At 47.8% G+C, this 25,091-nt stretch overlaps 1 long non-coding RNA gene across 2 annotated transcripts; it reads left to right on the top strand.

Moving 5' to 3' along the window:
- Positions 1 to 8,134: 8,134 nt before the first annotated feature.
- On the top strand, positions 8,135 to 22,170 carry LOC104150527 (uncharacterized). 2 transcript variants are annotated; one of them, XR_011135126.1, is made up of 6 exons: positions 8,135 to 9,564; positions 10,624 to 11,171; positions 16,561 to 16,682; positions 20,790 to 20,885; positions 21,290 to 21,518; positions 22,047 to 22,170. It is a non-coding gene; the product is annotated as an uncharacterized lncRNA (long non-coding RNA). The 2 variants fall into 2 exon arrangements; XR_695625.2 differs by having other exon boundaries at positions 8,135 to 11,171.
- The last annotated feature ends 2,921 nt before the right edge of the window (positions 22,171 to 25,091 follow it).

The raw sequence follows: 25,091 nt of genomic DNA, 5'->3' as shown, positions 1-25,091 counted from the left end.
TCTTTTGGGTGTCTGCGGTGGGGTGGCACTTTCTGTGATGCAGAGTGTGGTCCTGTGAGCACCTGGCTGCTCTTAAGAGCTCAGTATTGTGAGCAAGGGGAGTTTTCTCTGGCTCCCCGCTGCTGCCTAGGGCACTTCTGCCTCTGCTCCTTCTCACTGGCTCCCAAGAAGATTATCCCCTCTGTATTGTGTGGCTGGTTTTCCATGGAGTTAACCATGAATCATCTCACAGCGGAGCCAACAAGCATCTGACCTGGACCAAAGTGAGCAGGAAGAGCACGTGATGAAGGGCAAGGAGATAAAGGGGGAGCTGAACTTCCCTTTTTCACAGCAGCTAGTTGTCAGTGGACTCTCTGCTTTTAGTATTAAATACAAGGTGCCAGTACCAGCAGGCCATTCAAAGGGAAAGCGTCCTGCCCGCAGCAAGCCTATATTTCTACTTGGATTTCATTTGATATGAGTGTGGATGTTGAGGGGCATAGTGGGTGCTGTGTTGTCAGCGTCATCCCTTTTGGATGTGCTCTAAGAACAGAGTCAGGGTGCCTGCAGCAAAGCATGCAGCAATGTGAGTTTGGGAAGAGAAAACATGTGAGAAATCTGCCAAAATAAACTTTCTCTCTACAGTATCTCCTAGCAGAATAAATGCTTTGGTCCTAGGCACCCGCTCGTCTGTTTGGAGACAGCTTAAGCGTGACAGAGGAAGACAAACTTTTGTTGAAGACTGTACTGCCCTTTCATCTCCGCATGCACTGCAAATGCTGCTAGGGAGTGTTGGCAGGCTCTGGCAGCCTGCTTGCACAGGCTTGGGAGCAGCGAGCTCCTCAGAAACATCTGTAGCCTGCCAGGTCCTGTGTCAACATCTGCAAGGCCACAGCGGGACAGGCTGGCTGGGGCATCCTGCAGAAAGGGTGCAGTGAGCGTGGAAGGGAGGGCAACTGGGAACATACATATCAAATGAGTGGGACAAGCACCTGTCTCTTATTTTTACAGCACATTCAGTGCTCTGAAGTCCCAGATGAGACCCATCAGGGAGTGTCATGCTGCTGCCACAAAACCAGGATCCTGTTCTATTAAAGCACCCATGGTGTGGCCACTTACATCTAAAAATTTGCCTTTAGCAAAGATTCAAGTTGGTTGGTACAAGTGAATGTGGGGTGATGTACCAGGGCTTGGATGGCTTGCTGGGCTAGAAGCATGGCCTTAGCTGTGCAAGGCGAACTTTGTGCTGCAGCCCTGCCTGGAGGCCCGGGAGCCCCAAGGAGGCTGCAGACTCCTGTGAAAAGGGGGTTTCAGCTCCCATGTCCTTTGGGCACAGGCAAAGTGGTACCTCTCGTTTGCAGCACAGGGTTGCAATAGAGTCAGAAATCCCACCGAGCAGACCTCTAGCAAGTGAGGTATGCTAATAGTTATAGCCGGCATTTCTGAACATGTAGGCATGAAGCTAGATTGTGAGAGGGGACAAGTCCTTCTGCAAATAGGGCTGCTGCTGTTTACCAAGGCTCAGAGCCAGCAGCTGCTTTTGAGAACTGGCCATAAACTCAATCCCTTACCATTGCCTCTGTGCAAAAAGCTCTCTGGGCTCTGAATGTAGTGGGATGTCCTTCAAAATATGCAAAGAGGAATACTTCAGTCTGGTCTCCAAGCCCCTCAAATACCAAATGATGCATGTGGTGAAGAAATCCTTCCACTGGTGTAAACATGGGAAGAGCTGACCTTATTAAGCACTGGAGTATCCACACAAGCAAGAAGCCCTTCAAGAGTCTGAAGAGCGATAACATCTTCCACCAGCATTCCCATCTCCTCCAGCACGAGATTTCCCATGGGAGCAGGGCTATTTCAGTGCCACACCTTCGCCAAATGCTTCTTGGAGAAATCCATCCTGACCATGCACAATGGCAGGACTCACATAAGAAGAAAAAACCTGCAAGTGCCCGGGTGGTTAATAGAGCTTTGCCAGCGCTCAAACCTCCGTTGGCACCAGACACTCCATCCGCAGAGGTGTGACAAGTGGGAGGAAAAGCTTTGTTAGCAGCACCCATGTTGTTCCGCACCAGAGAATGCACAGAGGAGAAAAGCCCTACAAATTCTCCTGAGGACATATTCCTGGAATCACGGAATCACAGAACTGCTGAGGTTGGAAGACACCTTTGGAGATCGTCTAGCCCAACTCCTGCTTAAAGCAGGGCCAGTGAGAGCAGGTTGCTCAGGATTGTGGCCAGTTGGGGGCTGAATATCTCCAAGTGAGGAGACTCTACAACCTCTCTGGGCAACCTGTTCCAGTGTTTGATCACTGTAAAGATTTGTCTTGCATTTAAATGGAATTTCCTGTATTTCAACCTATGGTGAGCCATGAAGAGTCAGACTCTCCATGGAGCCACCGAAATACTGGCTGCAGAAGAGCCAGTGTTTGCAACTGACTTCTTCAGTGGGTCAGGATTTCACCTTCTGAAGGTGAAGCTGCACAAGGCAGATAAGCTGATCCAACAGCTTTCTGCTGCTGGGAGGAGTTCTATCACCAACTGCACCCTTTGCTGAGGTCACTAACCTGGCAGCAAAGTGGTCCCGCCTTCTTGCTGGCTTAGAGAGATGACTCAGCCCAGCTCAAGATCAGGATAAAATTATATAGGAGTGTTCAAAACTACTTAAAAGATGGCTGTCACTGAAAGAAGGAGGTCCTGATTCTCCGCTGTCCCTTTCCTCTTTCTTTTCCTAGCTGCACCTTCCCTTGAAGTGGGGGCTCCAGTGGCTGTCTATCCATGCTGCGAGCGAGTTCTGCCAGAGGAGAGTATCAGAGGGACCTGGCAAACTCAGTTTTCACCTTTGTTAATAAGCTGGCTCAGTGAAGTATCTGAACAAGTGCCAGGGACTGGGCAGGAATGCAGAAAAAGGATGAGGAAAAGCATGGAGATACTGGGTAGGGGCTGACAGAAGATTTTCCTTGCAGAAAGCAGTCCACTTTCTTATAAATGCAGCTCTTGTTCACTCTTTCCCTGGGACTGTTGATGAATATGCCCCTGCTGGAGACCTTGCCTTTGGGATAGTGTTTTATGGAGGCACTAATTTTCCCACACATGATCTTAGGTGCGCTTCTGGATGTTGCTCCAGCACCTCAGCTGGGTCAACAACCTCCTCGCAGCACTGAAGAGAGCAGCTGCCTCCTCTCCTCTCTCTCCTGCCTTTGCCATGGGATGATGGGGTCCAGCTTGGCTCTTGTCTCTGCAAACTGTGTGCCATGCTTGGGGACAAGCCCAGTGGGCATAGTGTCTGGGAGGTGGAACCTTTCTGGGGGATTTCACAGTCTGACCTGTCTTGCACTGCACTGAAAAGTCCTCAGTAAACTTCTGCACGAATTGTCAAAATTGAAATGCGGAGCTATTCCAGGTATTTCTTTGGTAACTGGAAATGCTTCTGCAAGGTTTGCAGGGACCTGTACAGGTTTTGTTGCAAAAAACTCAAGCTGCTTAATAAAAGAAATGACAGGGAAATCTTTCTGTTTAGAACCTTTCATTTAATTTTGAAAAGGAGAAGCCTATTTCTCAGTGTTTACACATCTCATTGGAGAAAACACTGTTTTTAATTTGCAGAAGAAATTCCAAGGAGAGTTTCTTCCTGTGCAGTTGCAAAAATGAGTATTTGTTGCAGTACTTTACTACTGTGCCTCCTTTCGGGGGAAAAGAGGGCCGGAAAATTGAAGTATCTGTATGCTTTCTTTCCGATTAAAATGAAAGTATTTTTCATTATGTTTTTGCTGGAATATTGGTTTGGGGAGGTTTGCAAAATTACTTAAGACAGAATGATTCCCTTGCTGAAGCTATTTAATCTTTTTTTTTTTAATTTTAAGTTTTACAAAGAAGACTGTGGTGCACGCTACTTTTTATGTAGAGAGCTTTTAATTAAAAACCAAATACTTGCAGGGCACCATGAATGTCCTGGCAAATGATACTCTGAGCTAACTGGTCAAAGCATGTGAATAATTCAGTGACAGATTTGACTCATGCTTTTTCAAAAAGACTGGTGCAGAAATGGCTCCCAAATCTCTTTGAATTATCACAGCACTGTTGTCATCTAGGAGATCTGAGCGATGGGGTTCCCTGTTTGAGTCTCGCTTGCTCCCTCTTTGCTACGTGCACAATGATTATGATTCTGAAGGAGGCCAGACGCATTTTAAGTGGAAGATGAACTGTGATTAACGTTGCTTTTGCAATGGACTTCTCGTGAGAGAATTTATTGATTCTTTAAAAATTTGTTGCTTCTTTAAACAAAACAGTTATGTCCATCACCATCCATTTCTCTGAGGAGGGGGAATGGCAGAAGGAGATGTGCAAGGATGCAGTGAAGGATGACTGCGAGGCTTTGGCTTTGCATGGGAAAAAGTGTTGGCTGGTTTGGAAGAAGGGGTGTGAATTTGCAGGATGCTCAGGGAGATTCAAATCTCAGATAGCCTTCTTTTCTTCTCATTGGTGGACCTGTTGTTGTGCTTTTCTGGATTTCTGAAACAATTATCTTCTTGTGCTGGGCTCATTTGTCCCATCACTGCTCTCTGGCAGCATTGGTTAGGCATTCTCAGCAAAAATTCATGGAGTGGCATGTGGCAGTGGCTGCTGTGGCATGACAGAGCAGAGTCCCCAGCCCATTGCTCTTCCATTGCTGGCTTCAGGAATAGTCTCTGATCTTCAGGAAACCTGTGCTGCAGGCCAAAAAGGACTTACTAGTTTAATATAGCAGCAGCCTGTGCTTCTTGAAACTGAGTGCAATGCTTGGGTTTGTACTTGCATCGTTTTCCCCCAGAGTGTCTAAATCCCTGCTAAGAGCAAAGCCTATTTTCCTCTGTGCAATTTTTAATACAATTTTCATGCCTACAGCTATTAATCTCGGAGGTCTGTGTCCAGCCATTCTCTCTTTCTTGGTAACTCCATGGAAGGGAAAAGATAAGTGCAACTTGATCCTAGTTGTGACAGAATTACACTCCAGGAGAGTTCAGAGACAGCATTTACAAAGCCATTGCCAAGTTGGTGTTGCTGCAAATGCAACAAATCAGGCACCTAGCATGCAATGACTTGTGTGTTGGCTATCTGTTTGACCTGGTTCACTTCTGATCCACTGGCACAACTGCAGGCTGTTGCGAGTTACTCCCGAGGACTCCACTAGTTTCTTTTGGATTAAAAATTTGTTGCTTTTTTTAGATTCCTGAATATGTAAAAGAGAGAAAGAAAGCCCTCCAGAGAAGTAGAATGGTTCATGTTTGTTAGTAATAGAAGGACCGGGACGTGCATACAGTGTCCGCTGCTGATTTGGTGTACAGTGCAGCGTGCTGCTTCTTTTGTCAGGTGTTCTCCCTCACAGCACAAGTAGAATATATATTTTTTCAGCTCTGCCTGGCTGCATGGAGCCTTCCATAGAAACCAAAATTGTCAAGGTTAATTCTGAAAAATCAGGTGGGCCATGGCCTGGTGGGGAGTTGCCTGATCACTGGATTTGGGGAAGAGTCACTCCACTGAGGCAGCCTATTCCTGGGGCTGCATAACACAGAGAATGTTTTAATGCCATTTTCTCTGATGGGACAGTCTTTGCCTCCCAACAGCTCCAGCAGCTGCATGTGTCGAGGATAATTCGTCCTTCAGTAGATCTGTTAGAGACTTCTCCAAGTCTACATTGTCTTGTAGGGGTGCCTCTTTCTTCCCAGAAATGAGATGGCGATTTGCTCAGATCAAACGAAAAGCTCCTCAGACATGTCCTCTCTCTTGTGCTTTTTCTTTTCTCTTAAGCTGCTGCTGGGGATCGTCACTAGTAATGTCCTTTTCTGTGCTGGTTTGCCAGGCGCTGTTGGGGGCAAACCAACCTGGACAGCTCCTCCTCTTTAAGCCTATCGTAACAACAGTCCTCCTTTTTGCTTTGGGCTCTTCACTCCAGGGTGAGGTGGTGGCAGCAGGATGCTTTCTTGCCTGAGCCAAGCAGGGAACTGGGAGAGAAAGGGGGCAAGGAGGGATCACATAGCTGTGCCTGTGCGTGAGAGCTGGTACGCTGAAACATGATGCGGAAGGTGCGGGGAAATTTGATGCTGGGAAATATGATGCTTGTAACTGTGGCCAGCAGGCAGAGGCCAATGCTGCCGGAAGCCCAAGGCTGCACGGTGCGGTGCGGATGCCGGCTAGGCGCAGGGGCTGTGCGAGTGGGTGCAGCGCCGCTGCGGCTGAGCCCGCTGGGTGCTGCGCGGACTCCAAACGCTGCCAGGGCAGTATGGGGAAGCGGGGCTGGAACGTGGCAGCCGGGCTGGGCCGCAGAGAGCACTGCAGGGGCCGGTAGCAGCTGCGTGGGGGCAGCCGTGGAAATCCTCCCCGGCGGCACGGCCCTGCCAGGGGGTGGTGGGCTCCAGGTGCAGGGCCTGGGTGCTGGGTGCGGGGTGTTGGGAGCTGGGTGCACAGTGCCGGCTGCAGGGTGGCAGATGCTGGGGTGCATGGTGCTGGGGGCAGGATCCTTTGAAGAGGGGTGCACATTGCTAGGTGCAGGATCCTGGGAGGTGGGTGCGCAGTGCTGGGTGCACAGTCCCAGGAGGTCGGGTGTATGTTGCTGGCTGCAGAGTACTGGGTGCTGGGGTGCAGGGTCTGAGGTGTTGGAGTGCGTAGAGCCAGGGTATGGAGCCCCAGTGCAGGGTCCCAGGTGCTGGAGTGCCTGGGGTAGATGCAGGGCCCTTGGTGCTGGTGTGCAGGGTGGTGCCAGGTGGTGGTGGTGTACATGGTGCTGTGGTGCATGGTGCTGGGGAGCAGGGTCCAGATGCAGGGGCAGGTGTGATGAGGTGCAGGGTTCTGGTGCAGGGTCCTGCAAGCTGGCATGCAGGGCCCTGGCTGCTATGTGCAGGGTTTGGGTGCAAGGCCCTGGGTGCAGGAGCCTGGCTGAGCATTCTGGGTGCCAAGCTAGGTGCAAGGTGTCCGGGTTGCAGGGTTCTGGGTGCAGAGCCCAGGGCTGTGTGTCCATGGGGGGATGAATACTTTGTGCTGCAGAAGATGCAGGCATGTCAGAGCTGAGCCCGGAGGATGGGGCATGGACCAGCCTGCTGAGTCCCCTACTAGAGTTTGGGTTTGGGTACAAGGCTGGGAGGAAGTCTTGCAGGCAGAGCTCCCAAAGGCCAAGGTTGCCTGCAGCTTCCCAGAAAATCCAGGAAGGTGTATCGTGTTCCTGGAGCCTGTTCTCTTCCCCAGCAGTCCTTGTATGGGCTGGGGAAGCAACACAGAGATGCAGCAAAGGAATAAATGGGAAGCAGGCAAAGCTGAGGGCACCAGGGCCTGCAGCAGGGGTAGGATGGAAGAGGAGTAGGAACATGTCAGTAATAGAACATGCACTCGACTGGGTGGCCAATAACAGTTTGGTGCAGAGATATTGGTGCGTTGCTAAAAGCAAGACTGGCTTTGCTTGTGGTGAAAGCAGCGTTACTCTAAGTTGACGGTGTTTGGATGTGAAATCTGCCACAGCGCAGCAAGGACTGGGCTGCCTCTCCGGCTACAGATACAGGACAAATGCTCCAGCTTTCTGCCACGGCAGCAATCCTCTGGGGAGAATGGCTGCTCAGGTAGGTCTTTGGCAATGAGCCTCTTGGGCTGGCACGTGTGTTGTGCTTGAATTCACGGCATCCCTGCAGAACAAGGCAGCACCTTCTCTACTCCTATTAAATGCAAATTTTGTTAGATTTTGTTGGGTTTAGTTTTGACATGCAGATCTCCGTGGTTCAGCTCGAATGACCTAGGATTTTCCCAGTGTGACCTGACTCCTGGTTGAAACACTTTGATTTAGGTTGAGGCTGCCAGGAACAGTGATAACTTACAGTTATATCATAGAAGAAAATTGAAAGCTACATGATCTAATTTCTCTGTATTGTATTTGATTCGGGAGTGGGAAATCTCCTTTTCAATGGGAACTGAATGGGGAATAATCTCCTTATGATGGATTTTTAACTGAATACGTACTAGAGCTTGCAGCCCCATAAGAAGTGTTGCACTCTGGAGGCACTTTGACACATGCCTAGAAGAAACCTTTAGAATAATAAAGAGCATGAGGCAGTGCTAAGTCAAACCTTAGTGCTTCCATATTTTGAGACATTTATACATACCTTTCTTTTCCCGCCAATTTTGACCAGTTTTGATTAGCCAGTTTTGGTGGGGTATAGGTGGGAACCTGCTCAGCACCAGCACCTGCAGCCCCTACTCTAAGAGGGAGCAAGGCTAATGCCAGGCTGTGTATGGCTGGCAGCATCATCTCTGCTGCTTTAGGTGCTCTAGCAAATTGTATTGCTTTGCTTTGGAGCCATCCAGTGGAGATAGTAGGGAGAAGAAGCTTGCTTTGGTTCTCTGGCCGTGAAAAGGCAGAAGAGGTTAGTATGGAAGCTGATGTATAACAAAATGCTTTCCAGGCAGCCCTGAAGCTGGGTCATTCTGTTGGAACGATGTTTATAGCTCCCCATACCAATGTCTGCCTTATTCTCAAGGCTTGCAGAGGCAAATCTTGATCTAGAGCTGGAGAAAGAGCCTGGCTGTTGTTGCTGTTCAGCATCCTCAGGGTTTTTCATTTTTGTCCCAGGCCCTTGTAACGTTGCAGGATGTCGCGGTCAGCTTCTTGGAGGATGAGTGGAATGAGTTGGAAGAATGGCAGAAGGAGCTGTATACAGATATGACTGGGGAAAATTATCTCCCTGGGTAAAGACTTTTTGGCATAGTCATTTAGAGAAGAGACTTGGGCTCTGAGGGAGAGTCAGAGCAAAGCTCATCTCAAGCATTTCTTTGATTTTGACGGGTTTTGTATTTCCTAGCCTATGTGGAAAAAATGTTTGCTCCAGGAGTAAAGCTGGAAAGGTGCCCATGACCTGTACAGATAACATTCGGTGCTGCTGGAGGTGGATGCAAACAGCTTTTTTAAGCTGCTCGAGCTCCCGCTTCCCCTGTGGGAAAGTGGCTCCTGAGCTCCACCGCAGTGCTCTGGGAAGCTGCACAAACCACTTCTTTCTCCTCCTTTTCCTTGCGTCAACTTTGTCCTTTGAGCTCTGCAAAAGATTTCCTAAGTGCTTTTTCCCCCAACAGCCCCTGGTGTCTCTGAAGCTGCCCGTGTCCCTGTGATGGAGCCCAAGGAGCAGCCAGGAGCGAACTCGCTCCAGCTACCTGCTCTGGTGAGCAAGCGTGGGAGGCTGCCGGGGAGAGGCCACAGGACGGAGAGGTCTCAGAGCACCGCACTTCATATGCTTTTTGAAGATTTTTTAACCCTCGCTTGCTTGAGTGGCTGGGTTCGTGGAGGCCTTTTGGCCTTGGTGTTGATGGCTGCACAACTAACTTTGGACAATCCAGAATATCTCTTTTGAAAGAAGGCACGCAAACATTACCACTGTTTTTTAAGTGTCTGCAGCTCACCAGGCCTGCCCTAAAAGCAGCTGTGTGCTCATCTGGGTAGTCACGTCTTGCATTTGCGTGTTCGAGGTCAAAGGACAAGCAAATGTGTTCAAGTAATGTCTGGATTTATTTCGTTCCGCAGGTGAGGGGATGAAATGAGGAATAATAGGAAGATGTTCAGCAGGAAAATCCAGAGGTAATACCCGAAAGCGGAAAGCTGTCCTCGAGAGAGAAAGCAAACATCCTGGGAGGATGAACGCAGGGCAGCTTGTCAAGGGAGGGTTTTTCAGCAAGTCCCTGAAGGCTGTTGCCCAGTGGAGCCCGGACCCCATAAAGGTGCAGTGTGGTAGCACCTTGGCTACGCGGGTCCTTTGCAGTACAGGCTTTGCATGAAAACAGTCACCGAACAGAAGCACCACAACCACAGAGGCTGGGGAGAGAAGAGGAGGGGAAAGCTTTCAGTTAAACTTGAATTAATTAATGCTTAGCTGACTCTCACCGGAGGGAAATGACGGGCATGAGCTTGCAGCTGTGTGTCTAGGAAGCTAATTCCATAGCTGTGATTATGAGTGAACCGGGGAAACCCTGTGCACGTCCCAGTGCTACATTCAGCTTTCGTGTGCTGAGTTCAAGTTGCTTACCAACTGAGGAGCAAAATGACTTTAAGTCTAAATGTACTGAGGGACTCTCTGAACTGTGGAGCAGAAGTGCAGGGCAGTGTGTTAGTGTTTTCCTGGCTTATCTAAAATGCGCCTGAGACTCAGCCAAATCCTGCAGGTCAGTGCCAGTTTTGCTGCTGATTAAGATTTTGCCGACCACACGCTGGCGTATGCACTGGACTTTTGCCAGTGTCACTCTGTGGGCCAGGCTGTGAGGAGGTGCGAGTGCCAGCTCGTAGCTGGGCTTCCAGGAGAGCTAGGTGTTGATGCAGGTGCTCCTGCAGAACTCTGCCTTGACTTATATAGTTGCTTGGGGTGAGGGGCTGGGGAGCTGCAGTAAGCTTGGTCTTACCAGCGTGTCTGTGTTCAGAGTAAGCACGTTGCTCTTCAGTGTGGTTAACAGGCACAGGCCTCCTGGGGTGCCTGAGGCCTTGGTGCGTGTCTCCAGCACCATCAGTAAAGAGTGGAATTTACTCCACAGGAAAGAGATCATTTACAAAAGGAAAAAAATAAAAACCAAGTTGAGGCCTACTGATGTTCAGGAATAGTGAATCTCCTTAAAATGCTCAGTAATTCCCTTTACTCTTACATTTCAGGTTGCGATCCACTCATCAGTTGCCAGAGCTGTTCAGTCTGGAAGAGGGAAACTAATCATGGTGATTTAAACATGCCGAGGTTGGTGCCGTGTTTCACTGCAGAGACAGCAGCCTGAGATAAATCTGTAGCAGTTGTAGCCCCTCTCCCTGTTTTCTTGTACAGGCACTAAATTGCGGCTGGCTGCCTTGCTGGGGTGGCGGCTGCTCTCCAAAGGCAACTTTTTCTCAGGCTTTGCAAAGAGGACGCAGGGCTGAGATTGCTGATGGGCTTCCCAGGCCTGGCCCCGATGGATAGAAGTTGTTTGCCCTGTTCACTGGAGTCTGTCGTGGAGGTTTGATTGACAGCGCTCGGATACACCGCTGTGCCCTGGGGGAGCCCAGTAGCTCTAAGGTGCCTATTAGGACGTGACATAGTTGGAAGTGCAGGTGCCGGTGTCACGAAGAGCCTGAACTCGTTGCTTGTTTTCTGCGTTTGGGTTTTGTGGGCTGCAGAAGATGTGCCGCCCGGCTGAGCCGGATGGAGGCTGCTGAGCACGCGGGGAGACGAGGTGAGTTGACCCAGCCAAAGCTCCCATCTGAGGCTAGCTGTGAGGCTCACCCCTGGTATTTTTGCTTTTGCAGTTAAGTATCCTAAACGAGGATGAGGTGTGCTCATTATATGAGGGCAGCTCAGGAAAAGGGACCAGACTGTATCTGCCTGCCTAGCTGTGAGAGTTTTGTGCTTGTTAATCAGATGTAAATGCTGAAATATGTGTAATGCAAAAGAAATAATGTAATGAGATTCAAAACTGAAACATAATGAGATGGGGGGGGGGGTTGTAGCATGATGCAGCCACAAAGTTTTGCGACGAGTTGCAAAAATAGTATATAACGGGTTGTTAAAATGGAAATGTGGCATGAGCTGCCAAACCCCAAATTTACATTGAAATGCAGAGTGAGAAAAATTCCCTGAGATGCAGAAACTCCTGTTTGTTGTGAAACGCACAAAAAAGAAAAATTCAAAGGAGACAGGAGTGAAGAAACAGATACAGACATGTGGAAGCTGTAGACTGCAATTCAGTACAAATCCTACCATGCATAAAGAGAAGATTTAAGCATAGTGCAATGTTCAGAAGGAAAGAAGTCAGGAGGTGTGGAAAGCAGAGCATACCGGCAAATCAAAACCTCCATGAAATACAAACCACTGCTGCGTGGGGGCTCAGGGGCATGACGCCCCCAGAGGGAGCAGCACACCAAAAGGAATTAAGCATGGTGCAAAAACTTGCTGTGGTGATGTTTCACGCGCGTACGGCAGTGGTAGCGAGCTGGGGTCTGGCAGGTCAAGGTGGCTCAGTGGCATCGCTGTGAATGTACTGGCCATCTGCAGCTGTGATTAGTGGCCCTGTCCCTGATATTATGTTTTCTACCCATCCCGAGCTCTCTCTGGGTTCCCTTTCCCTTGTCATCCGTTTCCCTCTTACTGTGCCCTGTGCTGGAAGAAAAAGCAAAAGGCTAGTGTGGAGTAGCAGGCTGAGGAACATGTAGCACTCTCTCTCCCTGGGGGAGCCCATCACTGTCCTAGTGTGGATGTGAAGAGGTCATGCTTAGCCCCGCAGAGCACCCTGGCATCGTGTGTTCACTCCTACCCGCTTGCTGCCTCTTGTCTAGGCTGCAGCCAGCCTGGTCGGCTCTGAACGCCCTTTCAGCAGCAACCATTGGGTGAGGAGGAGTAGGAAGGCCTTGTTGATGTGCAGTGCCCGAGGGTTCCCAGGGCTCTAGCTTCAGCTGGAGCTCGGCGCAGCCGGTTTGCATTTGTGTACGGTTGGGAGCATCCTGAGGGCATGTGAAAGGGTGCTGAGAGCTGATTTGGGCCCCCAAGACAGCCCTTGAGGATTTTACTTGAAGTGAGGACTCTTGGCCTGGAGTGAGCAACAGGGATATGTTGGGGGGACAGCAAAGCTGGCTGGCTGATGGGGGCAAGTGTGACCAAGGACAAGGTGAGAGGAGCAAGTAGAGCAACACCTATCTTGGGATGATGCTACTGTAGTCCTTGTATCTGCTGCTGCCTGTTGCTCTGCCTCCGTTCCTGGTGGACTCTGCCACATCCTAAGGCAATTCTTCCTTGCAGCTTGCTCCAGGAGGGAGTGAGCAGGACAAAACCCATTTGTGACAATCTCACTCACTGCCTGGTCGTGTTCTCACTTCACCAGTATTTCTGACAGTCTTCAGCCGTCCGCTTCTCACATCCAACCATGCATCTCCATCCACCCGTGCAGTTTCATTTCCAGTCTGCCCCTCCTTGTCAAAGCCTTATCCAGTGCTTTGAGATACTCAGCCAGCGTGCCTGATGCCATCTCCAGGGTCTGCACTACTGCGCTGCTCCTCGTCTGGCTCCCAGCACCCGCTTTCAGGAGCCAGCCCAGCAGCTCTTGCAGCTTTCCTGTGCCAATGAGGGCTCTGGTAATTAACCTGGGAGTGATTTGTAGGTGACTTAGATATCTGAGCTCCCACAAGATTGCCTGGCAACTTTTTGGATGGTGACACAGGGCTTTTCCTGGTCACATGCTGCGGAGAGAGCATATCAGAGAGAGAGGTATCATCCTGCTGCTGCAGGCTGTCTTGAGCCATTCATTAATACAGCACAAATTGCAATAAAGCCTGTGCCTCATGTTTGGCATCTTGAACCAGAACCTTTTCCACTTGCCCAGAGCTTTCCGGCCTAAGTTTGTCCAGTTCTCCTGAGCTGACTGTTTTTTTGGGTAGCTACAGTGCATGTGGGGACTTGGTGCTGTAGCATGCCCTGATTTTAGAAATCATTGTACTTGCCTGTGATGGGGAGATCTGTTCAGTCCTGGTAGGGTCTGGGTGCGCAATCCTGCTTCTCAAGCCTTTTATCTTTTCCTTACCCTTCCTCACATTGTTCTTCACTGCCCCTTTCCAATAAAGGCATCTCCCACGTGCTGTCTGGAAATCGTCCCACTAGCTCAAGGCACTGGAGTCCCTGTGTGATGTTGTTAACAGCTATGTGGCAGTGTCCACGTTAGCTGGTTACCTTTAGAAGGTGGCAGAGGACATAGGTTTCAAAAAAGAAAAAAACCATCAGATAGTGTTTTTTGGTTTTTTTTTTTTCATTCTGTAAAGGCCAGGTTGCCTTCGGCCACTTCTCCCAGCTTCCCTCCAAACTGAGCTCACCAGCAGGGCAGCTGGGGTGGGTCTTGCCTCCTCATTCAGCTCTCAGCCCTTTCTCCTGTGTGAGGGATTGACTGAGGTGAAAACAGCTATTCTGGGACACCAGGCACAGCTCTGGCATGCACCAGTCCCTGCAAGACCTCTAATGTAATGGCCTTGGGATGGATTTTTAGGGCTGCCTGAAACCTCTTTTCAATCCGTTAATTTGGGTATAGGGTAGATCATAAGTGCTGGCAGTTACAGCATCTGCATCAGGTTAGCCTCGCTAACCATCCATCTTGCTGGATGACTGTCTTCAGGGGGTTGACGCCACTACATCAAGGCCCCTGTTCCTCCGGCCTGTGCATTAACAGAGTCGTGGTTTTTTTTTGATTTTGTCCTGGAACGGTGGGCTATCAGCTGCTTTCCTGAAGAGGATTTCTTTATGGGAAGAGCCTGCCAGAGGGATGCTCCCCAGTGTGATGCTGCCACTCCGCAGGACACGTCTTGGGCCGCACTGGTGCAGCGAGACAGGGTGCTGCAATAGCCTCAGCTCTAGCTGGCTGCTGTGCCCCTTCCTCTCCCTGCTGTGCCAGGAGGTCTCTGCTCTCCATGGGCCTAGGGCCTGCTTTAAGAGGTCCCTGGTCCCTCCCTCACCTCCCTGTCAGCTGTGTCAATATTAGGGCCTATGGAGACATGAAGTGAAACCTGGCCCGGTGCATTCACTATTTGAAAAGTGATGATAGGAAACCTGCACATAACCACGTGTTTGTCCTACAGGCAGGCCCTGGGGTAGGATAACTACAGCCTGGGTCATATTGCACAGCCATAAAAACCCATGCAGGCCATGGTGCAAGCCTCATTTGGTGGCATCTAAGCGCTGTGTACAGAAGCGCTCAGGGGAGCTTGGGAGAGACGGGGTGGTGTGATTTCATTTTTTTTGTGGTCAGAAACCACAAAATTGGATTCTTCTGCCTTGACCTGTGCTCGGAAGTCTATCAGGCTGTGCAGCTTTGGCATCCTGATGCATGATACATGAAAGCGTCCGGTGGAGAATTTGTCCTTATTAAAGGTAATACAAGAATCTACAAACAGATGTTATTTTTAATTTAGTATAACCAAAGAACTGATGAAAGTTGGATGAAATACCTGGAGCAAATGGTAACAGAGATTATAAACCATCATGTAGCAAAAAAAAGAGGGGAAAAAAAGATGTGTTTATAAAGCATCTGGAAAGTTCTGATGAATGTACAATTTGTAATGCTACAGAAACTGTCCTCTGCAACAAGTTATTATTTGACAATGTCTGCTTTACACCTTTTTGTGCGTCTCTTGTGAGAGACAGTTTATGGAAGATTTAAAAGATCTCAAACCAAGGTTAAAGAAAAGGATAGTGCTGTGCAGCTGCATGGTTAAAGCTGCAGATTTCAGCTCTGACAGATGCTTCACTGTCTGGGTTTGGCTGATGTTTTTGACAATGCACTGTTAGCAAAAATTTTGAAGAGCTGCCCCACGTTGAAATCTGCTCTGTGCAAAGAGCATGAATGAAGAAGGTGCCTGCTGCAAACACTAGCACTTGAATGAAGTTCCTGTCAGGGTGTGAATACATTTGGCTTATGAGGAATATGTAAGGAGTTTTCAGGAATAGCATGGTCTGTGTGACAAAGAGCTTTTTCTTCAGGAGAAGACAAAGCGTAACAGAAATAGCTGTAGAAAAGTGTCTAAGAATGAAAGCTCTCTATTTCAAACACCATGGCTGAAAGCTGTTAATCCTTCACTCATGACTTTTACCACGGAATCAGACCAAATCTTCCTTTTCGTAAGATAACTCATTTTAATCAGGGTGGAGATTTGACCTGTTAATTTCTATTGTACTTTCTATGTTACTAGTCTTTAAATGGTGACCCAAAGAGGAGCCCGGGCTGTCTCCTATCCGTGAAAAACTCAGGGCTGGTACTCGTTTTCACATGCCCTCTGGTGAGCTGAACATTTAAAACTTGCTGTTAGTCATGATGGGTAAAACATGACAACACATGCTGTGAGCATTCACATCTCTTATCTGGACAGAGGAAACAAAAGCGTGAGAGCGTGAGAGGGAAGTCTTGTAGCACAAGGAGAACCCTTAAGAAAGCTGCTACTTACAATTAGGGATGCCAGTTGCAGCCGTTGTCAGCTGTCCCTCTTTTTAATGTGACAACGGTGATAGTGGGTGACTGCATCCCAATGTTACTCTTGCCAGAGATAGCTGGGACTGCTCCTTACTTACGAGTCAACATTTTTCTTTAAAAAAAAGAAAATTAGGCTCTCCTGTCTCATGATGGCTGGGAAAGCCTGTGCTAAATGAAGCCGAAGGAAACTGCGGGTAGAGCATTGACCTCAGCAGGTTTTTTGAGGCATGCTTTTTTTTTTTCTTTTAAAAATAGGAAGTTTAAAAAGAAAAGATTTTCTTACTTCAAATGGTAAAAAGGCCTAGTAGAGACAATGTCTCTTAAATCCTGGATCCTACTGTGACTGTGGGGTCAGCTGTGTCTTCCTCACTGGTTGCTGGTTTCGCGTGTCAGATTAGGGATCTCTTCAGTTCACCCAGCCTGCAGCTGCAGGAGAAAGCAGTAGGATGCTTCTTTTTGGCTCTTCTATGCTTGGAAACCTGTCCTGGACAGGACAGCCCTTGCAGCTTCAGACCTGGAACCGGCATCAGCAATCCTATGGCTGTATTTACATGCACAATCCTTTCTGGCTGAATATATTGCTTCTGTTAACTGGGTTTCATATCTTACTCCACCTTTCTAGGGTCTAATGATCCACTGGACTCCCCCTGTTACTCATAAAGAAGGGTTATGACCTCTCTCAGCAGCGCTATGCAATCAGTGATTCCTTGTAATGCTGCTTTTCCAATAGTGTCTACTCTGACGGTACGTGAAAAATATGCTAAGTTCCACTAGTCTTGTGCTAACTATTTTTTACTTGGTACGTTTTGCAGAGAAGCGTGGATGTTTGCAGTAGGGGCTAGAGTCCGGAAGGAGGCACATGTTACCATGACGTTTTGTTTGTTTTCTCTAGCATGGCCTGTCAGTTAGATTGCCTGGGAAGTTAGTTATGAGGGTTATAAAAGATGGCTCTAATATAGCCTGTATATGCTTATAATTTGCAAGGCTATTTGAAAATTTTCTGTAATAATGTGACCTTTGCCAGGGCTGCAAACTGAAGTCCTCTCTAGTAAGCCACTGTGCACTCTAATAAACAGGCAGAGACACCAGAAAAGAAATTTTCCTCTCTATCTACAGGTAAAAGCATCCTATTAAGTATCTTTAAAGGTTATCTTTGCTTTGCAAGCTTTTGCTGTGTAACTGGTGTGTGCTAGCCGACTACTAGATAAATGTGCATGTATGGACATTAAGCTAAATGTTTTCCCTCTTGCTCTTTTGTTTTGGGAGTGTTTTGTGCTGGAATGCGCTGAACTCTCTCTCCCTTGGCAGCCAGCATTATCCTACTTACACATGTAAGTATTATCCCAGAAATGAGGATCTCTAAATCACCAGCCGCCTGTGAAGCACAAATCCTTTTCACCCTAAAACTTCAGCACATCAGGAAAGTTCTGTCAGAGCCCAAGGCTGAGGGAGCCCCTGTTCATGCATGCATCAGCCTAAAGAACAAAACGGAGGAAAACAGGAAAGAAGGACTGTTGGTGGTCTTCTCTGGCTGCCTACATTGGTGTCAGCATTGCAACATGCCTCCGGAGAGCTGCAATTAAAAACATGAAGATTCCTAGTCCCAAAGCTTTGGCTTCCGGGAACGTGAATGAGTTTCAACGTCCTGGCAACTTCTGAATCCCTGGAAATGGTGATAAACAAATATATTAGATGTGCACTCTGTAGTTTTTGAGGAAAATGCTGAGCTCCATCTGAACACCATTTTGAAAAGATATTCAGCAGTGGCAGCCAGAGATGTTGAATGCTCTTGATAGCAATAAAGGACTGCGAGGCGTTGTGAGGCCCTTACGCTAAGCTAAGGATGTGCGGCTTGAGATGCAGAAATGGTTGCCATCATCCATCATAACCTGCACCAGGCCTGGCTCTGCACAGCTGCCACAGCAGCTCAGGGAAAGCTGCTCTGGTGTCTCTGGGTGTTTGCAGAGGGAGCAGAGGGCTGCTCCGCAGCCTGGGGAGGCTGGCTGAAGGCTTTGTGACTGGCCATCTGCTGTCTCCTTTGCTGAGGGGAAAAGAAGGCAATGTGCTAACTGGGATGGCGAAATGGGCACGTTGAACCCTAAGGCCTTGGGACCTTTCCTGGGAGCTCCTGTATCCTACCTTCCGTGGTGTCCTTGAGCCTCCAAGGGGTGAAGCTGCAGAGATGCCCCTACCTTGTGTTTGGATGAAGTGAACTGAGGGCAGATAGATCTGCTCTACTATTGACAGAAACATGTACCCTTCAGGAGTAGTGCTCAGCTGGAAGAGTACTTGCCTTCCAGTGAGTGATTTTGTATGTTTTTGTGGAGAGCGCTCATGTACTGGAGTCATTTACTTATGGAGAGCATCTTTTAATGCCTGCGGCCGGCAGACACTTGTGGTTCGTGGCTGACATGTTTGCTTTGCATTGATTAAGTTCCCCATTCTAAGGAACACAGAGTAATCAGTAGCATCCTCATGTCGTGTGAGCAAGTCTCATCCTTCCTAAAGGGGAGAAGGCTGGTTAGATAGGTGAGGTACAGTTGCCTCAGGATAATTATGTCCCAGCAACCCCAGAGCCTCCCGGGTAATTGGAGGTATTTGTCACTAGAAAGGTGTCATCCCCATCCTTCTGCAGGAATTGCAGGTGAGGTAATTAGCTAGAATTATGGCATAGAAATGTGGGGAATTTTTCACCAGTCAGTGACTGCATTTCCAGAATGCTGTTTCCGAGAGCTCTGTGCTTTCTTGCGGTGCTTAATAGATGCTGTCTGGATCTCACTGTGTAACTGTGGGCAGGTGTGTGTTAACTGGAATACAGCTGAGTCTCAGTTACCATCGCTTAGCAGAAGCATTAAGGTTACAAGTCAAAGCGTGTGCTAAGAACAGCGTGGAGAGCCTGGGGCGAAGTGGAAAAGGACTGACTGCAAGGTAGAAAAACTGCTGTAAAGCCAGAGGTAGCCAGATATGAGCAGACTGCAAATATGAATGGAACGGCCTGGGTAACAAAAGTCCTTCTCAGCCAGGCCTGGAGCCCTGGACAGTCACCATGAACTGACTGGAGGTACTGGAACTGGCCAGCATTGGCCTGAGGGCTGGCAGAAGATAAAAGAAACGGTACAATAAACCCACTTTGAGTAGGCTCGTAAAGGCAGGGCATGGGTTAGGAGGGTTCAGGAGGATGATCCGGGACTGACCTGGGAGAACGGATCAGACAAATAACGGTGCTTGAAGGCAATAATGAACCCAGCTGTTGGGGTGGTCAGAGGTAGTGACTGTGAGTGTATCTGCCCATCAGTCTGCAGGATGAACTGAAACACAGTGGTGGGCCATGTTCCTTGTTGATGCCATTTGCAAGGCTGGACTGGACAAGAAACCATCACCCTGCACCAAAGCCTTTGGAAGGAGGCTGGGGAGCCAGTCATGGGTAAGAGACCTGCAGCTGAGCTCCTTGGGAGTGACCTGGGACAGCACGGTAAGATCCTGGTCCAGGATGGGGGCTAATAAGTGAACGAACAGCTATCACGGACTGCAGGTGCACACAAACTAACATGAATCCAGCTGGACCTCAGCTGGCATTGGTTAGCAGAAGGTTTTTTCCCAAAGCGTCACAGCACCCATGCAGGCCAGCAGGGATACTGAGAAGAAGCAGTCACAGATAACTGCAAGGAAAAAATTGGACACAGCCAAATGTGAATGGGATGCATGATCCGGAGACCAAAGGGAGAAGCGAGTAGGCGACTAGAGGTGCCTGGAGACTGGGCTGTACCGCTGCCTGTAAGCTGAAGATGCTGAGGGTGGGCAGGACCATGCTTCTGGCCTGCTCATGACTGATGAAGAAGTTATTGCTCTCATCTGGCCTGGAGCAATTTCCTGGGGGTCTGAACTGAGGAGAAAGAGCACAAAAGGAGCTCCAACCATTGCCAGAGAATGGGAGATAAGGGTGCTTAATTGCATGTATACTTGCCTTTTGTTCATTAATTCTCCTGATTATGATGCTAGTGAATCAGGGCCATTTTGAGCTACAATAAAGAACTATCATCGTCTGTGTGAAATTACAAATTGTGGCTAAGTGAAGATACGTTTTCTTTATGCTGCTACATTCCAATGCTATTGCTGTTTGTAGGGGATGGCAGTTAATTGGGATTAAACAGAGTTAAAATAGTCACATTGAATTGCAGCAGTTTCCTAAGAAGTGCCAGGTAAGCTGAGAATTTTTGCTTATGATGAGAAATGCCCATAGCTCCTAGTCTGTGTTGACTAGATGGAAATGCACTTGCCTTATGTTAACTAATTCCTATTATTCTTGGGCAACACTGGCTAATCAGATATATTTCTTTGATTATCCTGACTAAATCCAGCTAGTCAATATGAAGTGTGGAACATGGGGGTTTTATAGAAATACACTTACTGATTAATTTCTATCTTTCCTAGGAAATACCAGCTCATAAAAGACACTTTTTCTCCTGGCTAGTTATTAGCATCATACAGCAATGCAGTGTGCAGTAGTGCTTAACTAAAGGCATATTTGTTTTCTGCTATCTAATTCTAATACTTTCTATAGGTTGCTATTTAATCCAAAGCATGTTTGCTTGTGCTGTGTCCCGGTATTCGTGGGGACTCTGTGATGGTCAGAGTGAGCTGAAGATGCACACCTGTTTTCTGTAATGCATTTAATACTTCTAAATACCTCTGAAAACAGCAAGTAGTAGGGAGTATTTTGCTCCCAGAGGGTAACTCTCTTCAGAGGGAGGCATCAGTTTTGGCGGTGAAGAGATCTGCTTGTCTCATGACAAAAGCTCTCACCACTTCATCAGCACTGTGGTTTTTGTTTGTGTTTCCATCTACTTCTAGTAATTTCTGCCAGTGCTACGGTGTGAGCGGTGATGGCCACATGGATGCCGTATGCCGATCAATTTTCATCATCCCTGAAGAGCGCTAGTTAATCAGGTACATATTTTGTTTATAAAGAGAATAATCTAATCGTTAGTATGGAACTGTGGGTATGGTAGTTAAGCAGGGATAGGCTTGTCTTAAGCTGATTAATTCTCTTAATTTCTAGGTAATTAGACTTATTAGATGCATTTTGTACTTGTACTGAGCAATTTCCCTTATTATTTATGACTTGGGCACTGGCAGTCACTTGGGGGTGTATTTGTCTCTAGCTGTTTCGTTCCCGTTCTCCGCAGAAGATGTCAGCTAATTGGAGGCATTTTGTGCCTATGGTGAGTAATTCTCCCATTCCTGGGGAAATGGGAGCTGAGGATGGTTGATCAGAAGCAGATTTGTCATAGGCTGATTAATTCCTAGTGTTCCTCAGAATTCCAGCTAACGTTTCTTCTTCGTATACCCAGTCCAGGGCATATGTAAGGAAGTGGTTATTACATGGAAACCTTTAAATTGTCTGCTGGCGGATTGCCATGAGCATAGGTAGTGCTGGAGGAGTCGGTGACCTTCTGCCAATGCTGAATTACCCCTCGGCAGCTGCGTATGGTGGCGATGAACAGGAAGCAGATGTAACTCATGGCAAAAAACCCCATCTCTACAAGGGGCCAGGGTATCTCTACTTTTACTTTGGATAAGGTACTCACTCTACTTATTCCTTGTAATTTTGAGCAATGATGGTTATGACGAGCCATACTTACCTGTTAGTGGCAATTTTGCAGCATTTCTAAAGAATTTCAGCTGAAGACTTTTTTTTTTCCTGGCCCCCTAGGGCCATGCTCCTTTTCCTACTGAACTGTGGGTAGCAATGGCTGAGCAGAGGCATAACGGGTTGCTATCAAATATTTCCTGTTAGTTCTATGTAATGCAGATTAATCAAAAGTGTTTTCCTAAATGGGAGTAATTGCCACCATTCCTAAGGAACTGTCAGTGACAGTGATTAATTGAAGACATGCTTGATTTATGGTAATTAAATCTCCCTGGTGTTAGAGAACACCAGTTAACCAGCAGCTTTTCTGCTTATGTTGCTCACATACCCTAATTCTTACAGAATTGTGGTCATACAGCAGTGCATGCTCTTATATATCTCAATCCTCACACCCTTTAGGAAAAGCTAGTAAATCTGAAGCAATTTTTCCGAACATAAGCAATACACATTATCCCCAGGAAACTGCAGGTGATGATGGGCAGAGACATCGCTGTGCTTTCGTTAGCAGTTCCCCTCATCCCTGGAGGATGCCAAAGAGCTGGAGATAGTTTGGTAGTTGAGCTCTGCGCTGCTCATCCCTCAGCGATCTGGGAAAAGGTGGGTTTACAGCGCTGTATAGCTGTAGAGTCTCTCTACTGACTTATTTCCTGTATTTTTGGAAAATGTTGGGTAATTGGAAGCCTTGGGTGATGGTGTATAACTCCTGCCCTTCCTAGGGAACTGTGGGAAGTGGTAGTGAAGCCTCTTCATTGAATTAAGTCCCTAAGCCCCCACCTAAGGAACTTTCCAAGAAAGCCCCCGTGTTGCCTCTGAGCCATGCTGCAGTACTCACAGGGGCAGAGGCTATTAGAGATATACTTCAAGCTTCCCCACAAGCAGCTGCCTGAAAAGGACACAATGGCTCCACCGGGAAACAACCCCAGGGAAATTTTCCTACAGGAAATTAAATGCCCAACAGGCAAACCTCGAACCCCCTCATGTTGGGGTGGTATCTTCAGTTTGCCTGGCTAGCCCATCTGCAATATGTACGTGAATATCTTCCAGTAGATATACTTTGCATCCCTACAGCAAACCAGGTGCCCCACCATGAGACTGTTCAAAGCGCTCAGAGGTCATCTGCACGCTTGCCTGGAGTGCTTCGCATTTTCTCAGGTGTTCTGGTGACCTTCAGCAAACACAGTTCTAAAAACTACCATGCTGCCTCCCATAGGCCATCATGAAAGCAACTCCGTAACACTTCATGAAGCCCCTGTTGCAAATCACCCAAGGACCATTACTAGGGCCCTGGGTGTCCTCACTTGCCCAAATACAGGGCCTTTGGGTACAAGCTCCCAGGTCTTGACCAAGGATCAGCTCCAAAATCCTTGAGTTATCTGAAGGAGGCAGCTGTGACAAGATCCATCCTGGGAACGTTTTCAGGATGTCCTGAAATCTAGTCTTGAAATCTAACCCATGGGTACATTTTGAAAAAGATCTGCATGACACCAATTAGAGGTCCCTGCTCTTGGACCTCCCCCCTCACCCCCCCACCACGTCCTTTCCCTCAGCAGAAGGTATTTTGCCAGTGTCTAAACTGTGCCGCAAAGCAGAGCTGTCCAAAAGATCCCTTCATGTGATCATGTTTAATATGATCCTAGTAGTCCTGTGTGGAGGCCAAGTTGGAAATGCCCTAGTGCCTTTCTGAAGTCAGTGAGAGATCTGGGGCACAGAGACCAGTGTGAAAACTACAAAAGGGCCATTGCTCTGGGAAACTTGAAGTGCCTGGGCAAATCCTGGGTATTGTTTTTCAATGGCATAGCAACTGGGGGTTGGGATCACTTTAGAAAATGTGAGGGTTCTCCAACCACAGGCTCCTCTGACGTCCTTCTCCCTTGTGAGGTCTGTTTCCAAAATGGATGCCACCAGTTTTAAATGAGATGTCTGCCCTTCTTTTATGAAAAATGAAGTAAAGGTATTGCTTGTAGATCAGTTTGAGAAACCATAAAGTACGATCAGACATAAAAAGTCATAACTGCAATTTGTCCTGCTTTCTACATCTCAGACCCGCTGAGGTGGATTCCTCAGAAACAGCGAGGGTTTGAAAAATAGCACAGGGAACAGGTTTAAAATAGAAATAGCTGTGCTGGCTGTTTTTTTGTTTCCTTTTTTTTTTTTTTTTGGTTGTTTCCTTTTTGAAAAGGTCTCTCTGTGGTGTCGCCTAAAAACAAAGGATCACTTAAAGTTAGCAGCAGCACCTGACCCACAGCAGTGGGCCTGGAAGGCTGCACCCACTGCCCCACAGCGGGGCCCTCCTGGCCAGCTGGAGGCTGCTGGGTGCTGCATGTCCCCCCACCGGCCTCCGTGGGAATGTGCCCGTGAGGCGCCGGGCCCCCTCCACGCCGTCTCTGCCACCCTCTCAGCACCCCAAAGAGATGTGTGACCAAGCGGTACAGAAGTGCTGTTGCTTCATCCCTTGCGAAAAGAGAAAAGGGAGGGAAAACGACAACACCACCCAAGGGGGAAGAAAAAAGCTGTTGTCACTTGGGGGATGTGAAAAATTGGATAGAAAATTAAAGAATAGAAAAATGAGAGAAAGCCACTGCCATGTCACTACACCTGGGGGAACACATGGAAATAAGATGAAAAATGGTGTGAAAGAAATGAGGAAAATGAGAAAGAATATTTGCCTTTATTTTGTCTGGCAGGGGAAAACATGGTAAGGGATGACATCAGGGCAGCAGGGCAGCGTCTTAAAGAAGATGCTGCAGAAAGAACAACAGTGCAGGGATCACACCCTGCTATCTCACCCAGGCAAGAAGAGATGAAAAAAAGTCCCTTCACTTTACCCCCCAGAGCAAATGAGACCCCAAAAGGGGAAAATCTAGGGGGGAGAGGAAATCCTTGCTGCGTTTCATTGAAAGCAATGAGAAAAATATGAGGCAAGCGAGGAAGTAAATTAGAGAATGAATTAGAAAAACTGTGGAAATGAGAAAAAATACCTTTCATGGAAGCTGTTTTCTGGTTAAAAAAAAAAAAAACAGGAAAACTGGACAAAATGTGGAAAAAGAGTTTTTTTTAAAAAAAAGCCCCAAACCCTGCTGGATTTTCATTAGGTTCGACAAAGGCACGAGAACGTGAGGGAAGAAGGAAGACAGACAGAAGCAAATAAATCCTTTTGATCAAAACAAGGAATTGTCAGTGAAATGAGAAGAGACAAAGAAGCAGGCACTAGCTCGCTTTCCTGGCATGAAAGGAGACCTAGAAAAATGCAGGCCAAAATCCTGCCCTCCCCACTGGTGGATGAGATAATGAAAGCTGCGCTGGTCTCCCCTTCTCCCTGTGAGATATAAAACACTAACAAATAAGAAAAAATAAGGAAGAATCAAAGGAAATTAATGACATTTCAGTCCTCATGGGGAACAAAATGACAAAAAAGAGGAGGAGAAAAGCAAAGAAGAAAATAAAAATAAGAACAAAAGAGAAAAAAGGGAAGCAAAATAAAAGCATGCTCCTGTGGCAGGAAA

The sequence above is a fragment of the Struthio camelus genome, chromosome 17 (assembly GCF_040807025.1).
Source record: "Struthio camelus isolate bStrCam1 chromosome 17, bStrCam1.hap1, whole genome shotgun sequence".
Lineage (NCBI taxonomy): Eukaryota > Metazoa > Chordata > Aves > Struthioniformes > Struthionidae > Struthio > Struthio camelus.
The sequence above is the reverse complement of the archived record's forward strand: the minus strand, read 5'-3'. Positions and strand labels throughout refer to the sequence as shown.